Genomic DNA, 17,447 nt, shown 5'->3' with positions numbered 1-17,447 from the left:
TGTTTCAGCACAGCTGTTGCAAACCTTCGAGAGAGATAGAGTACACCTAGACGATGGAAAATCAAATAGCACTGCATGGTCGTAAACGATTTCCTGACGCGGTAATGGTGACTCAAGACACATAAAAGTAAGGACGAGAACACGGTCAGGAAATATGTTTGTTACGCTTAGTACAGCAGAAACCAATAATTAAAAACAAAAACAGACAATTATCGTCACCAAAGATGGTGTTCGAGATCCCCGGCGCACGTCTACGCACCAGAGATGTGAGGCCTACATCACAGAGGGATCGTAATTTCTAACACCTTCTTTGATGATGATCGTTACCTGCTTTTGTTCTTATTTCTTGGTTTCTCCTATACTAAGCATAATAAACTTGTTTTCTCACCCTGTTCGTGTCCTTCCTTTCACGTGTCTTGTGTCGCCACTACCTCGCCAGGAAAGCGTTTCGGAATACGCGATGCTGTGTGATTTTCCATCGTCTAGCTGTACTCTTATCTCTCCTGAAAGTTTGTCACTGCTATGCTGAAACATCTTGTAGATGACAAGTACTCAGTTCTGCATTTGGATCCTGCACTGCCGTTCGTCAGAAACTCTTTACGAAAGGCGTAAATGTATGACGAAAAGCGGCAGCTCCGGTCAGCAGTGAATTGTATCTTCAGATAGGTGGAAGTGAAATCAGTCCTCAAAACGCGAGGGCATCTTGTCAGCTCTGTAGAAGAAAAACTGAAGATGAACATTACAGTAACGGAAGCTTTCCATCACTTGATCTATACTTTGGTATAACGTGTATTGCATACGTTACGAGAGACTCCACCACCTTGCTGAAAAATTATCAAGAGTACGAAAAAAATTATATAACCTAGGTGCTGAGAATAATGATTAAAAGAAAGCTATTTGATTATAGCACCGAACAAACACTATACATTTTGTAGATTCTACGCAATGAAAATGTTACCAGTGATTGAGCGGATTTTGAGAACGAAGACCTGTGAGTGTGTAGTGACAATTTGAGCAGTGTTTGCAGATGAGACTCTTGATAACTATGCCATATGATTCGATGTAAGGACCGGCTGCCACATTCTCCATAGTTCTGGGAAGGAAAGCGCACACGAAACTCAAAAAAATGTTCAAATGTGTGTGAAATCTTATGGGACTTAACTGCAAAGGTCATCAGTCCCTAAGCTTACACACTACTTAACCTAAATTATCCTAAGGACAAACACACACACCCATGCCCGAGGGAGGACTCGAACCTCCGCTGGGACCAGCCGCACAGTCCATGACGGCAGCACCTGAGACCGCTCGGCTAATCCCGCGCGGCCATGAAACTCACAAGTTAACAAAAATACAGAGAGGACATAACTTCTGTATTTTGGTGCAACTAAACAAATCGTTCAGTAAACTAAAGCAAAATGGACTGCAATGTTAAGCGCATCATAAAATGTGTGTTTCTCGTGGTTGCTCGGAGTCACGATTTTCTTGCTTTTACGCAAACCATTCTTCTATTAAGGGAAGGAAAAGTTTGCAAACAATTTTTAGTGAAGGAGTCTAATGTCTGGGAAGATTCGCAGTTACGCAATAGGCGCGTAGATCCCATAGCATAGTGGTCGCCTCTGAAAGCTGTTTACGACTTTTCTCGGACTGGAGATTAGACGCTGGATTATCCATCACATTCGAGATAACCGCCGTCCGTGAACTCTGCACACATCTCATTCCCTTAGCGCTTCACAATGTCATTTGCAGAAGATATGGACCATCGCGACGCCTCACTGGGACTCGATTGCACCTATGAAAAATACGATAGATTCAGTGATTTTCTTAACATAGTATTCACTGAAAAATACTAAACGAAGTTCAGGTACTCCTAGGGCATTGAGCCATCGGGAATCAGACTTTTCCTTCGATCATCAAACCTGCACCCTAATTTCGAAGTTCCACACGGTACGCGCACCCTGATTTCGAAGTTCCACACGGTACGCTTGTGTCCATAACTCTTCCGGAGCAAACTTAGCCAAAGAGTAAAACACTTGACGCGGATAAATTAAACGTGATAATTCTATTACAGGTAAATAATTACCCTTGTAATTACAAGTAAAAAATGCAATAAGGATGGGACATCTTCACCTCGCACAAGTATTAAGACAAACAAAATTTTCTCGACCTAGGACAGAGGCGGCACTGATATTAAAAAAAATTCCTTTTATGTTTATACATGTTTCACAATGACCCATGTCAAGTTTGAACTTCATCTGCAGAATAGTTTTGAAAGCAAGTATTTTTAAAGCAGGCATGTTGTGTGTAATTCGTGTAAACGGATTGAGTGGAATATTATTCCTTTATAATTGTCTTTGTTTTGTTCGATTTATCGCAACAGAAGTCCATCCGAAATCAGTGAAGGTTGTTAAAGAGCTCGGTCATTCTTTCCCGACAGTTAAGAATTTGACTTTTAAAATGAAACGTAGCTTTACTTCTCTAGAACGTGAATGATATCCGAAAACTACACCGACAGATGCAAGCATCATATGACTCTATTCTTCAAACAGCATATCATAAAGCGTTATTACTAGCATAGATTCACAGATATGTGAAGACAGAAATATCATACTGGAACCCATGAATTTTGAATATTTTGCTACGACTAGGCGATGCGTAAGAAAATATTGATCTAAAAGGTGACCATGTTGGAAAATAAATTCATTTTTGTCCTAAAACAACATTCTTTAACATCAAAGACGAGAAACTTCCTCCCTGTCCAGGTGACTTCAGTACGACGTGTGATTACCCGTACTGTGGTAACAACATACTCAACATCCGTGTCAAATGTGTAATGTTTTCTAGAGCTATTACTATGTTAGGTATGTGACTAGAGTCAGTATTTCAATCAGATACAAGTTCTAACGATGTATGTTTGTAACTAATACCATCGGTGAAATTGCTGACTACTCCGAGTTTTCAGTCCCTGTGATACAATCCCTTTCGAACTATTAGTAACAAATTTCTTTTTGTGTAGTAAAATGTTGTAAAATAAATGTACGCAATACTAAATGATATTTTGGGAAGTGAGTGCCTATTGTTAATCGATCAGTCAATCTATCAATCACAGGTAAAGGCAATGCATATGGAAAGAATTAGTGGTGCACTGATGAATGGCTTTAAATTTCGTTTAGCTATAGTCAACATTTGGTGCCACAGGATGTCTTAAACGCAAGAGTTTGATACATATGATCCGACAGAAAGAACATCTAAACAGAATGTATTCAGAATACAAAAACGCTTGGCACTGTTTCTCATGTTTTCCTGTACATCATTATTCAGTAAATTTCATTATAATCCTGAAACCACTAGTTGACCCGTTCTTAAACGGTTCGTGTTTACATAGTTTTTGCTAATCTTGTTGGAATGGAACACACGTTTCGTGTCGCTTTTCGGCAGGTATTATAAGGTTTTGAAAGTTCCTTCTGTTACTCCTGGCTACGTACATGCTGCTTCCTCGCGCCAAAAGAGTTCATCACAAAAATTATTAACAGAATCGAATTGTGGTCTGTGGATGTATTGTACTGTGGGTATTGTACTGCAACGGTAGTCTGGAATTTTCTGTTGTATCCTTCGGATCGATTTTTTCATCAATTCTTTTTTGCTATTTTTATTTTATCATTAGCCATTACCTGCCCATTGGAACAAAGTAACGCACAGTACCAAGGTATGCTAGTAATAACTGAGCTTAAGAGATGCGAACAGCGTAGTGTAGAAGAACTGTACAATAATAATGAAGACATTTGCAGTAAAATATGTGTAATGAATAACACTGCCCGTATAATCTAATGATCATATTCATCGACGATGTCCAAATCATTGTATCGATGATCAGCTGACCACGGCGACGCTACTGTGCGCCGAGATCTTCCGAGTCGTTTTCACGTTTGCTAAAGGAACCCATGAAAAACTGCGCTGTGCATCTTTGTATCTTTTCTACATCCTCTATCAGTACTGCCTGATAAGGGTACCAGACAGAGGAGTTATACTTAAGTATCAGTAAGACCAGGAATTTATGAGCTACCTCCGTCGTGGGTGGATTAAACACAGAGAGGACAGATTCTCGAAGTAGCTGGCACAGAACTGCAACATAAAAAACTGGCAGTGCTGACATCTGCACGTAACTGATCACGGCATATTTGAGAGTGGGACTGGCATTGCCGTAAGATCAGGCGAAGAACGATGACGTACACAATCTGATCGATTGACGTCGAGGAAAAATTTATTCGATGCTATTTTCGTTTTTATGTTGCTCATAGTTTAATGCAACAAATTATAACCACATGTTAGGCGTCGCAAAGATTAACCTAACATGACTAAAGGCTACAACGTTCCCTGATGTTATGCATTGCAGGGATAAAACAGCGAAACCATCCTAATTCACGGCGAGTCGTATTACAGCTGATGCCATCGACTCCTGTGAACAGAAGATATACCTCGTGAAGGTAGTATTTACGTAAGGTGGGCAACGGAGTACGTACCGTACCACGTTTCACAGAAAGAAATGGAAATACCAACGTAATAACATGACAGTACGAAAATGGTAATAGCAGTAGGAGGAGTAGTAGCAGTTGTTGTTGTTGTTGTAGTAATACAATTGTTTTCGTCCGTAGATCACTTCTACAAGGATACTGGACATGTCATGGAAACTGGAACCTCCATCCTCCCAAATGCAAGGCCAGTCATCTTAGAACGGCGCTACTTCATTCGACTTATTCATAGCATACAATATTGTTTGCAAAGAAGTTGTTTAATACTGAAATAAGGTAGTGCTATACAATTAATTCTTTTCTCACTATTAGTCACTCGATACACTATACACACATTGTTCCATAATCTAGCAATACGTATACAAATCAGCTGATATCAGGACCATAGAAACGATGTTTGGTTTCCATTTTGTACACCGCAAATTCTTTTTTGGTAGCCTGCAAAGTTGAGTCAGCATCCTTTTATAACGAAAGAGATGTCGAGTTCAGAAACAGTTTAAAGTGTTGGTATTTTACAGTGCAAACCATTGTGACAGGAAAAGAAAAAACGGAGAGGAATATATACATAGTGTGAGAGTGTCATGTGAGTATTCTTCTTATTGTTATTACTATAATTCGTGTTGCATTTTTTATTCAACACATACTCTGTGTTATATAAGTTATTCTTCACGGTGTAGTATGTGTTTAAACGGATTAAGTCAGACCCTGGAGAAGTATGTGCAGAGGACGAAAAGACCCAAAGTGATTGAACAACGAAATTCGAGAAGTGCTGAAGAAGCAAAGGATGTTGCATTCTCTGTTCAAAAGAGAACGCACAAATGACGACAGGCGAAGCTTACAACAACGACCATCGTCACACCTTAGCAGTAGATCTTGCCGAGATCCCGAGAAAATTGTGGTCCTACGTAACACCGCTAAGTGGATCTAAGATTTCTATCCAGCCACTTGTTGGCCAGTCTGTGTCGCAATAGAAAATAGAAAAAGTAAAGCCGAAGTTTAAAATTTCGCATTTAAGAACTCGTTCACGCAGGAGAATAGTAGAAACGCACCGTAGTTTGAGCATCGCACACACTCCCGTATGAAGGTCATAGTAACAGACATCCCTTGCGTAGAGAAGCATCTGAAAGAGTTGAAAACAAATAGGTTCCCAGGTGCGGATGGAATCCCAGTTCGGTTTTACAAAGAATACTCTGCGGCACTGACCACTTGCGTAGCTTGGATTTACCGCGGATCTCTCGCCCATTGTAAAGTCCCAAGTGACTGGAAAAGTGTGCAGGTGATTTTTGTGAATAAGAAGAATAAACTTCTTGCGTACTTCTTAAGTAATAGGACTCAGTATATTGTCCTCGATGGCGAGTGTTAGTAAGAGGCCAGGATATCGTCGGTAGTGTCCCAGGGAAGCGTGATAGGGCCGCTATTATTTTCGATATATATAAATGATCTGGCGGACAGGGTGTGCAGCAATCTACGGCTGTTTACTGATGATGCTGTGTTGTATGGGAACATGTCGTCGTTGAGCGACTGTAAGAGGATGTAACATGACACAGACAAAATTTCTAGTTGGTATGATGAATGGTAGCTAGCACTATATGTAGAAAAATGTAACTTAATGCAGATGAGTAGGAAAAACAAACTCATGAGGTTCGAATATGGTATTATAGTATGCTGCTTGACTCAGTCACGTCAGTTTAATATCTAAGCGTAACGTTGCAAAGCAATATGAAGTGGAATGAGCATGTAAGGACTGTAGTAGGGAAGGCGAACTGTAAACTTCGGTTTAGGGGGAGCATTTTAGGAAAATGTGGTTCATTTGTGAAGGAGACCACATAAAAGACTCTAGTGCGACACACCGTTGAGTATTGTTCTAGTGTATGGAATCTGCACCAGCTCGGATTGAAGAAAGACATCGGAAGCAGTTCAGAGGCGGGCTGCTAGATTTGTAACTGGTAGGTCCGAACAACACGCAAGTATTACGGAGATGTTCGGAAACTCAAATGGGAATCACTGGAGGGAAGAAGACGTTCTTTTCGAGGAGCACTATTGAAAAAATTTTGAGACCCGGCATTTAAGGCAGACTGCAGAGCGATTCTACTGCCGCCAACGTACATTTCGTGTAAGGACCATGAAGATAAGATTAGAGAGATTAGGGTTCGTATGGAGGCATATAGACAGTCGTTTTTCGCTCGCTCTATTTGCAAGTGGAACATAGTGGGGCAGTGTGCCCTCTGGTGGCTTGCGCAGTATGTACGACTATATACATAGATGATGTATATGTAAATGTTGCTGCATTGATTAAAAGGTACTTTTTAACTGTCTTTTGAAATAAATCCGTTTTAGAAATATCTTTTATCTCCTGAAAGTTATGGTACAATTTTATTCCATGGTAGAAAATGTATTATGTTTATTCTTTCTAGGTAAATTGAAGTTCAGTGTAGATTTTGTTACATGGTAATGAACAGAGCAGTTTGTGCAGTAATTATGAGCGTTATCTTTGATGTCTATAACTGCTACATGTATTCACATACTATAGTTGAAATCCTCGGTATTTTGAACAATTCTCACAATTACCTCTATTACCATTTTTTGGTAATTGATGTTGTAGGCTTTTGCTGTAATTTGGAAATTGTGTTTATATTTCATGTACATGTTTCCCAAAACGGAAATCCGTAGCTAAGAATTGAGTTTACATTTGAACAACATGTATGTGAAAGACACTGACTGTTACACAATGGAATGAGCAGAAATTGTTGCTGCTTGCCGTGTTACAAAAGAACCAAACGTATTACGGGGCGTACAGAACTGCCCATAAAAGTAAGGAGGGATTTAATTGACGTGTGATTGAAAAAGTTCAGACTTTTTGATACTAAGCAACTCAGCATAAAGCCTGTATTCTCTAAAGCACAAACAAGAAAATCTGCACTGTCTATTCCCTACAGGCCTAGAATAATGACAGACTGCGAAGAAGCACTTTACGTCGTGAGGTAAGTCCAGGAGGAAACGCTGGCAAAAAAATACTTGGATCTGAAGTAGTTACCATACCGTTTTCGAAGCTCAGTAAATCAGTCGAGAGACTGCAACGGGTCCATGTAAAGAAATTTCTTGTAGTACCTCGTTAACTAGTCCTAATCATAGAAAATAAGACATATACAAAGCAAAGAGGTCACAGGTCTCACTAAGATATTTTGAGTCCACAAAAAGAATAGCAGGTGCTATACTCATGATTTCGTATCTTATCTAAGTGCATTTCCTGAGAAGAAAGAAGTGTATAACATGTAAAATAAAACGATGGTTTTTTTGCCATCTAGTCTGAGGTAGTTAGGGTGACGTTTTTGAACTCATTTCATGTGCTTGGTAAGGGTACGCCAGTTTCTCAGAGTTTTCTCTGGCTTTTTTTTAAGGTATGGAGGGGAAGAAGGTCAGGCGAGAAGAGCAAGCAAGTTTCATTCTGCGTTGATAACTGCCGATGACGTGCGTTCTGGGGACTTGTCCTGCCTTAGACAGATTACGCCGTCAGGCTATAGTAGTTGGGCTAATGGATTTATAGCTTTACTCAGTGTACTTAGAAGTATGACGCTGAACATTTATGGTGTAAGGCATTCCACTTTCAAGGGGAGACGTTCAGTCACTTACTACCATAGATACAGGATCACTGCGAAATTGCTCTTTACTTCAAGATTAACGTTCACCAATTCGTTTGCTTAATAAAATTAGTATAACGAACTGTATCTTTTCACCCGGAAATTTCATGTGTCAGTAGTTATTTCATAAAGGAATATGTAATAAACTTGTACCTTTCTGCATCTGAAACAAATATTGGTATTATCTTTTGTATGTATCGAAATATTATTACTTTCTAATATTCTCGAAAGACGGTAGGCGAGGGCAGGTTTTTGGACTATTTTATGTTACTGTAAAGACTCTACCTTTTGCTTAAAAATGAGGGTTCAACTTCTGAAGCTATAGGTGCGGAATGCGTGATATGTCCTGGTGCAGGAGACATTTATTTTATTGTACTGCTTTTAAGTTTTTCGTACTGTCCATACATGATATATTAGAAGCTTCCGACGACATGGCTCCGATCATAACTGAAGGGATGAAGAGGCTTCTGTTGAAGTTCCCGCATCTGATAACAGGATGGGTGTACGCGGGTGCTGAGGCTAGGACCGACTGAATACGAGTTCAGTTCCTTAATCACTACGTCACGTCACTTGACTGAGTGACGAAGTACCTCTACACGAACAGTCTAAAACAATACATTAGATACCGTTTGGTTATTCATCCCATTTTTAAAGTTGAGTTACAAGGAATAGTACGCTACTCGCCATTAAAATTGCTACACCACGAAGATGACGTGTTACAGACGCGAAATTTAACCGACAGGAAGAAGTTGCTGTGATATGCAAATAATTAGCTTTTCAGAGCATTCACACGAGGTTGGCGCCGGTGGCGACACCTACAACGTGCTGACATGAGGAAAGTTTCCAACCGATTTCTCATACACAGACAGAAGTTGACCGGCGTTGCCTGGTGAAATGTTGTGATGCCTCGTGTAAGGAGGAGAAATGCGTACCATCACATTTCCGACTTTGATAAAGGTCGGATTGTAGCCTATCGCGATTGCGGTATATCGTATCGTGATATTACTGCTCGCGTTGGTCGAGATCCAATGACTGTTAGCAGAATATGGAATAGGTGGGTTCAGGAGGGTAATACGGAACGCCGTGCTGGATCCTTATCACTAGCAGTCGAGATGACAGGCATCTTATCCGAATGGCTGTAACGGATCGTGCAGCCACGTCTCGATCCCTGAGTCAACAGATGGGGACGTTTGCAAGACAACAACCATCTGCACGAACAGTTCGACGACATTTGCAGCAGCATAGACTATCAGCTCGGAGATCATGGCTGCGGTTACCCTTGACACTGCATCACAGACAGGAGCGCCTGCGATGGTGTACTCAACGACGAACCTGGGTGCACGAATGGCAAAACGTCATTTTTTCGGATGAATCCAGGTTCTGTTTACAGCATCATGATGGTCGCATCCGTGTTTGGTGACATAGCGGTGAACGCACATTGGAAGCGTGTATTCGTCATCGCCATACTGGCGTATCACCCGGCGTGATGGTATGGGGTGCCATTGGTTACACGTCTCGGTCACCTCTTGTTCTCATTGAGGGCAAATTTTGGACGTTACATTTCAGATGTGTTACGATCCGTGGCTCTACTCTTCATTCGATCCCTGCGAAACCCTACATTTCAGCAGGATAATGCACGACCGCATGTTGCAGGTCCTGTACGGGCCTTTCTGGATACAGAAAATGTTGGACTGCTGCCCTGGCCAGCACATTCCCCAGATATCTCACCAATTGAAAACGTCTGTTCAATGGTGGCCGAGCAAGTGGCTCGTCACAATACGCCAGTCACTGCTCGTGATGAACTGTGGTATCGTGTTGAAGCAGCACGGGCAGCTGTACCTGTACACGCCATCCAAGTTCTGTTTGACTCAATGCTCAGGCGTATCAAGGCCGTTATTACGGTCAGAGGTGATTTTCTATGTACTGATTTGTCAGGATCTATGCACCCAAATTGCGTGAAAATGTAATCACAGGTCAGTTCTAGGATACTATATTTGTCCAATGAATACCCGTTTATCATCTGCATTTCTTCTTGGTGTAGCAATTTTAATGGCCAGTAGTGTAAATAAACCAGATCCGATAGAGGTGACGCAAGGTTTTGAACACGGGAAGGAGAAAGGTTCATTTCCCATCTTGCTTTCGATTTGCGTGTTTTGTCTTAAGTATTTGTAAATGATTAATGCTTCCTCTTGCGGTACTAGTTCAGGATCTTTCCTCTGTTCTTATCCATTTAAGCTAGTGTTTCACCTGTACTGACGTCGATATCAATGGGAGGTATGGCAGTGCAAAACGCAGAAGAAAAGTACATGGGGAGGAGCTGACTGACATTGTTTATAGGATGATTTTTAAGTTTCTGGAGAAATGCAGACAATGCCCGCAAGTTCAGAATTGGTTGCGATGAGCCAGTGTCAAAATGCTTATTTGTACACATACGCTATTTTAAACAAGCAGTGGTAAACAAAAAGCAATATGTTTGGGTTAAATGCGCCGCTGTTCAGAGACGGAGAGTGTAACGATTCGCTTTGTTACCTGATCACTTTAGAAGCCGACTGCGAGGCTCCTCTTCCCGTTTTTGTTCAAAAAATGGTTCAAATGGCTCTGAGCACTATGGGACTTAACATCTGAGGTCATCAGTCCACTAGACTTAGAACTACTTAAACCTAACTAACCTAAGGACATCACACACATCCATGCCCGAGGCAGGATTCGAACCTGCGACCGTAGCAGTCGCGCGGTTCCGGACTACAGCGCCTAGAACCGCATGGCCACCGCGGCCGGCCGTTTTTGTTACCGAGTAGTTTCATCAAAAATACATTTTCGGAGAAATTATTAATATTCTGCAGCGGACACGTGCCATCTGCGTGTTTCTTTCAATTAGGACTCTATGCGAGAAAGTGTTATCGAAGGTTGGAAATCTGAATCCGGATTAACGGTAGCGCCCCACAGAGTCATCAGAGTTAAATATTCAACAGATTTCGAGCTCGTCTTCTAGTGGGGAATACTTTCTAATATATTAACAAGACGGACAGAAGCTATGTGGAAACCGAAGATTCATCGTTAGGTTCTATTCGAGTGTTCAGTTTACAGATGTATACATCGTTCGTCCAAAAACTTCCGAGATTCATTCTGTTCCTGGCGTGTAAACTGTGCTGGCGTAAGCTTTCGCCAGCACACCGGTCGGTAGGGATGTAGCGCGCAGATCGATAGTAGGCGCTGAATCAAGCGCACCGATCACGAGAGAGCCCAGGCAGACTCGTAAGCAACAGGCAGCCCTCTCTACAAGTATTTAGGCCGCCACCGCTGACCGGAGAGCCTCACTAGCTCAGTCACTGGCGGACTAACTCACTGTCACTGGCTCAGTGACTCATTCTAGTGGCGTCTGTCACTCATTCGCAGAGCGGGCTTAGGCTAGGACAGTACATAGCAGGACCAGATTAGAGCGATAGCAAGATTACTGATATTGTCTGCAAGAGGACAATTATTGAAGAAAGAATGAGATTTTCACTCTGCAGCGGAGTGTGCGCTGATATGAAACTTCCTGGCAGATTAAAACTGTGTGCCCGACCGAGACTCGAACTCGGGACCTTTGCCTTTCGCGGGCAAGTGCTCTACCAAGGTAGGAGACGAGATACTGGCAGAAGTAAAGCTGTGGGTACCGGGCGTGAGTCGTGCTTCGGTAGCTCAGTTGGTAGAGCACTTGCCCGCGAAAGGCAAAGGTCCCGAGTTCGAGTCTCGGTCGGGCACACAGTTTTAATCTGCCAGGAAGATTCAATTATTGAAGAGTTCACACCACAACACATGGACTCTGTTAAAGTTAAGTAGCAGTTATCTGCTCATGTAAATAAAGAACCGTATTAATCCACGTGTGCATTTGTGTTCTAGAAAGAGGATACCGGCCACTAATAGCTTCGTGTCCCTTGTTTCCTACGGTACAAGACCCTACAGTGGCGACGAGGACACGACGTCAGCGCAGTAACTACGATGAGAGCTTGAACTAACAACTGTAAACAACAAATGTGAATTCGACCAGTCCGTTGTGAGCGGGCAGTTGTATGTAGTGGGCGTGTAGATGTATGTGTCAAACTCGTTGTGTCACAAATCGCAATGGAGAAACATCTCTAAATTAAGTGTTCAAGACATTCTCCGAAAGAGAGAAAAATGTGTTCAAAGTCTGCCTCACCCATCTTGACTCCTGAACAAACAAAAAAATGGATGAAATGGCTCTGAGCACTATGGGACTTAACATCTGTGGCCATCAGTCCCCTAGAACTTAGAACTACTTAAACCTAACTAACCTAAGGACATCACACACATCCATGCCCGAGGCAGGATTCTAACCTGCGACCGTAGCGGTCACGCGGTTCCAGACTGTAGTGCATAGAACCGCACGGCCACTCCGGCCGGCTCCTGAACAAACACAACGATTCTTATGCGCCTGCGCGATTTGATTGAAATGCAAAATGCGGACAATTCTTTCCTGCAAAAAGCCATCAACGGTGATGATACTTGGTGTTATCAATTGGAAGCTACCACAAAACAACAAAATGCAGACATTCACATGAAAAATCAACGCTTTGACGACGTAGCCGACATTCAGGCAAATGTGACATACGAGTTGAGCAACATCCCAAAGAAGAACTTTTCTGTCTGATTCGCACGGTTGTACGAACGTTCAGCGTGTTATATAATTGAGTATGCCTGCCTACATGTTTCATCTAACAACTCTACTAGACAAGGGGAAGGGAAATTCATAACATCCAGCAACCATGGATTCATCAAAACATTGCAAAGAGGCCAAGAGGTGCTGGGAAAAGAGACCTGCCGCTAGAAACATTACAGTTTTCTCTTTCTTGTATGATAAAATACTCCCAGTTAAAAGTGCCAAGAAGAAAGCCGTACTTCACATGTGATGGTATGTCCCAGCTGAAAAGCGGGCATCTCGTGGTCGTGCGGTAGCGTTCTCGCTTCCCACGCCCGGGTTCCCGGGTTCGATTCCCGGCGGGGTCAGGGATTTTCTCTGCCTCGTGATGGCTGGGTGTTGTGTGCTGTCCTTAGGTTAGTTAGGTTTAAGTAGTTCTAAGTTCTAGGGGACTGATGACCATAGATGTTAAGTCCCATAGTGCTCAGAGCCTGAAAAGCGGACCGCGCGACTGCTTCGGTCGCAGGTTCGAATCCTGCCTCGGGCATGGATGTTTGTGATGTCCTTAGGTTAGTTAGGTTTAAGTAGTTCTAAGTTCTAGGGGACTGATGACCTCAGATGTTAAGTCACATAGTGCTCAGAGCCATTTGAACCATTTTTGAAAAGCGAAATGTGTTGAGCACGTACCAGATGAATAGTGGATGTGGTCACCTGTCTGCCAAAACTCATTGATGAGGACAGAAAATATAGTGTTTACAGCAACTGAAGTAGGAACAGTGTTAAATTTTCCGATCTTCTGCTGCTGCTTGTGCAGATTTGCACTGCAGTAAGCATATGCGTTTTGGCCTGTGTTGTACTTTTTCAGAATAAGGTTTCTCTTTATGTAATAAGTAACTCAGAATACTAGGGTCTTTCAGTAGCCCAATATAGTAACTGCACAGACTCAACGTTGTTCGTCCAGGGAATAAAACATACAGTGCTATTTTTTCAAAGATAACATAAGTAATTGTGTAGTAACTGTTAGAAGAATATGCATAATTGCGTTTTACCTTATGTACACTGCTGCATCAACGATGCCCAAATATTAAAATAGGTAAGGAAATAGGTAAGCGTAAAACATCCAGAACACAGATACTTTATTTATATCAATAGCGAAATCCCGTTTCTCATTCACTGTTCCCTGGAACACACACCATTTGTTCGGCAATATGTGAACGAAAACAGTTATTGACTATGTCGTGAATGAAACTGTTAGTGTACGCAAGAAAAATTTACGTTTACAGTATATAGTTAACTCTGTCACTGGATCTGCAACTGTATAACTGCAGTTTTAAAATTAAAATAACTCTTAATACAATATTAAGTTCAAATGTGATTGTTACCGATTTTATACACCACATACGAAAGAGAAACACGAGCTACAAATCGCTTAGCACGCGGCCATAATGTCCTGTGCTGTCCGTCGTAGCTCGTGGCGGCCTAAACTCAAAACATATCACTTATTTACTCGGGACTGAAAATAAGCATCGGCCTCCTTCCACCGTTGAAAAATTTCAATATGTTAGCTATATTTCGTACAGAACGTATGTCCTAAAAGCTACGAAACGTAAACTGACCAGTGACCGTATAGCAATAACTATACGCAATAACGAAAGTAAAACCAGTTCACTATCAAGCTATGACTTCAACTATAAGATGTTGAAAAATCAATGTTTTTTTCTGCGTAGTTTCCTCAAAATCAAACGAGAAAAACTGCATAGCGGACACCACACGCGAATCCCAAAACAGTGGTTTTAAATTTTATACACTAAAGCAAAAGTTTTAGTGAGAAACTATCTACAGATAAGGATGTAGCCTTGCTTCACCTACATAAAACTTTTTTATGCACATCAGATGACTTCAGATTAACGGAAACAATAGCGTGCCACTCGAACGTCTCCGCCAGGCATCTCTTCTGTGCCCCACTCGTAGCAACAAACGGACGTGGTGCGGACCACGATGCGACGCGTGCGCAACACGTCATCTGTGTTGTAATTGCACTACTCGTTAACATGGAGGTGGCGTGAAACACCTCCACGTTCGCACTAGAAGCACGCGCCGCGGCATTTCTGCGTGAACTGGGTCTATGAGGAAGTCACAGGGAGGTTAGACGAATTATGACGCCCAGATTCATGTAGCGGATGCACGTTTCAAGGTTTTTCGTGCTCATCGTCATAGTAATCACACTTACAAGGAGTGGATCACTGACTTCAAGTGCATGCCTAGGAACTGTAAATTTAACTGCTCTTGAGGAGCTTCATATCTACACGAAATGCAATTATTCGGAATCTGACTGACAACACCAAGCGAGGTGGCGCAGTGGCTAGCACACTGGACTCGCATTCTGGAGGACGACGGTTCAATCCTGCGTCCGGCCATCATGATTTAGGTTTTCCGTGCTTTCCTAAATCGCTCCAGGCAAATGCCATAATGGTTCCTTTGAAATGGCATGGCCGACGTCCTTCCCATCCTTCCCTAATCCGATGAGACCGATGACCTCGCTGTTTGGTCTCTTCCTCCAACTTCCCCCAAACAACCCAACCCAACCCAACTGACAACAGAATACAGGCCGAGATTTTAAAGCTTCGGAATCCTGCGCTGAATGGTTGCGAGGGTCGTTCAATAAGTAATGCATTACTTCTTTTTTCTCTGTCAATTTCGATTGTAAAAATTTGTTGTGGGACATCGTGAATTATTCCCGGTTCAGCTCCTATAGTTTCACGAAGTTCCGATAGGTGGTGGCGCTATACGTAACCATCAAAATAGTATGTGGAACAAAGGTGCGTCCCAAGCATCTTTTAGCGGAAAACCAAAGCAGACTGTCTGCAGAAATTTAGCAGTGAACAAGGCGCGGTGAGATGATGGGCGAGGCGTCTGTCATCATCACAACTAGGTCGCGCAAACCTGTTTGATCACCGCCGCCAGCACATAGATGTGACTCCGGCAATGTTTGAACGTGTATACACTCTCATTCGATGGATCACAATCAAACGCTTCGGTGCACAACTTATACATCTACATCTACATACATACTCCGCAATCCACCATAAGGTGCGTGGCGGAGGGTACCTCGTACCACAACTAGCACCTTCTCTCCCTGATCCACTCCCAAACAGAACGAGGGAAAAATGACTGCCTATATGCCTCTGTACGAGCCCTAATCTCTCTTATCTTATCTTTGTGGTCTTTCCGCGAAATGTAAGTTGGCAGCAGTAAAATTGTACTGCAGTCAGCGTCAAATGCTGGTTCTCTAAATTTCCTCAGTAACGATTCACGGAAAGAACGCCTCCTTTCCTCTAGAGACTCCCACCCGAGTTCCTGAAGCATTTCCGTAACACTCGCGTGATGATCAAACTTACCAGTAACAAATCTAGCACCCCGCCTCTGAATTTCTTCTATGTCCTCCCTCAATCCGTCCTGATAGGGATCCCAAACGCTCGAGCAGTACTCAAGAATAGGTCGTATTAGTGTTTTATAAGCGATATCTTTTACATATGAACCACATCTTCCCAAAATTCTACCAATGAACCGAAGACGACTATCCGCCTTCCCCACAACTGCCATTACATGTTTGTCCCACTTCATATCGCTCTGCAGTGTTACGCCCAAATATTTAATCGACGTGATTGTGTCAAGCGCTATACTACTAATGGAGTATTCAAACATTATAGGATTCTTTTTCCTATTCATCTGCATTAATTTACATTTATCTGTATTTAGAGTTAGCTGCCATTCTTCACACCAATCACAACTCCTGTCCAAGTCATCTTGTATCCTCCTACAGTCACTCAACGACGACACCTTCCCGTATACCACAGCATCATCAGCAAACAGCCGCACATTGCTATCCACCCTATCCAACAGATCATTTATGTAGATAGAAAAAAACAGCGGACCTGCCACACATCCCTGGGGGCACTCCACCTCCGATGAACACTCACCATCGAGTACAACGTACAGGGTTCTATTACTTAAGAAGTCTTCGAGCCACTCACATACTTGGGAACCAATCCCATGTGCTCGTACCTTAGTTAGAAGTCTGCAGTGGGGCACCGAGTCAAACGCTTTCCGGAAGTCAAGGAATATGGCATCCGTCTGATAACTTTCATCCATGGTTCGCAAGATATCATGTGAAAAAAGGGCGAGTTACGTTTCGCAGGAGCGATGCTTTCTAAAGCCGTGCTGATGCATGGACAGCAACTTCTCTGTCTCAAGGAAATTCATTATATTCGAACTGAGAAAATATTCGAGAATCCTGCAACAAACCGATGTTGACGTCTATGTTGGTAGTGTTGGCCCACTCGTCCACCAGTTGGAGTAAAAGTTGCGTGTCCAACGGGTTCCTCGCCGCCTAACAGAAGACCATAAAGAACAACGAAGGATCATCTGTGCGGAATTGATTGCGCGTTCGAAGCTGATCGTGAAAATGTTTTGTCGAACATCGTCACAGACAATGAAACAAGCGTTCGTTACTTCGAACCGGAAATAAAACGCCAATCCATGGAATGGAGCCACATCACCTCTCCTCCGAAGAAAAAGTTCGAAGCTACATCTCAGGGAGTAATGTCACGGCGACGGTCTTCTGGGACTCTAAAAGGGCTACTC

Source organism: Schistocerca piceifrons, chromosome X (genome assembly GCF_021461385.2).
Source record: "Schistocerca piceifrons isolate TAMUIC-IGC-003096 chromosome X, iqSchPice1.1, whole genome shotgun sequence".
NCBI lineage: Eukaryota > Metazoa > Arthropoda > Insecta > Orthoptera > Acrididae > Schistocerca > Schistocerca piceifrons.
The sequence above is the reverse complement of the archived record's forward strand: the minus strand, read 5'-3'. Positions refer to the sequence as shown.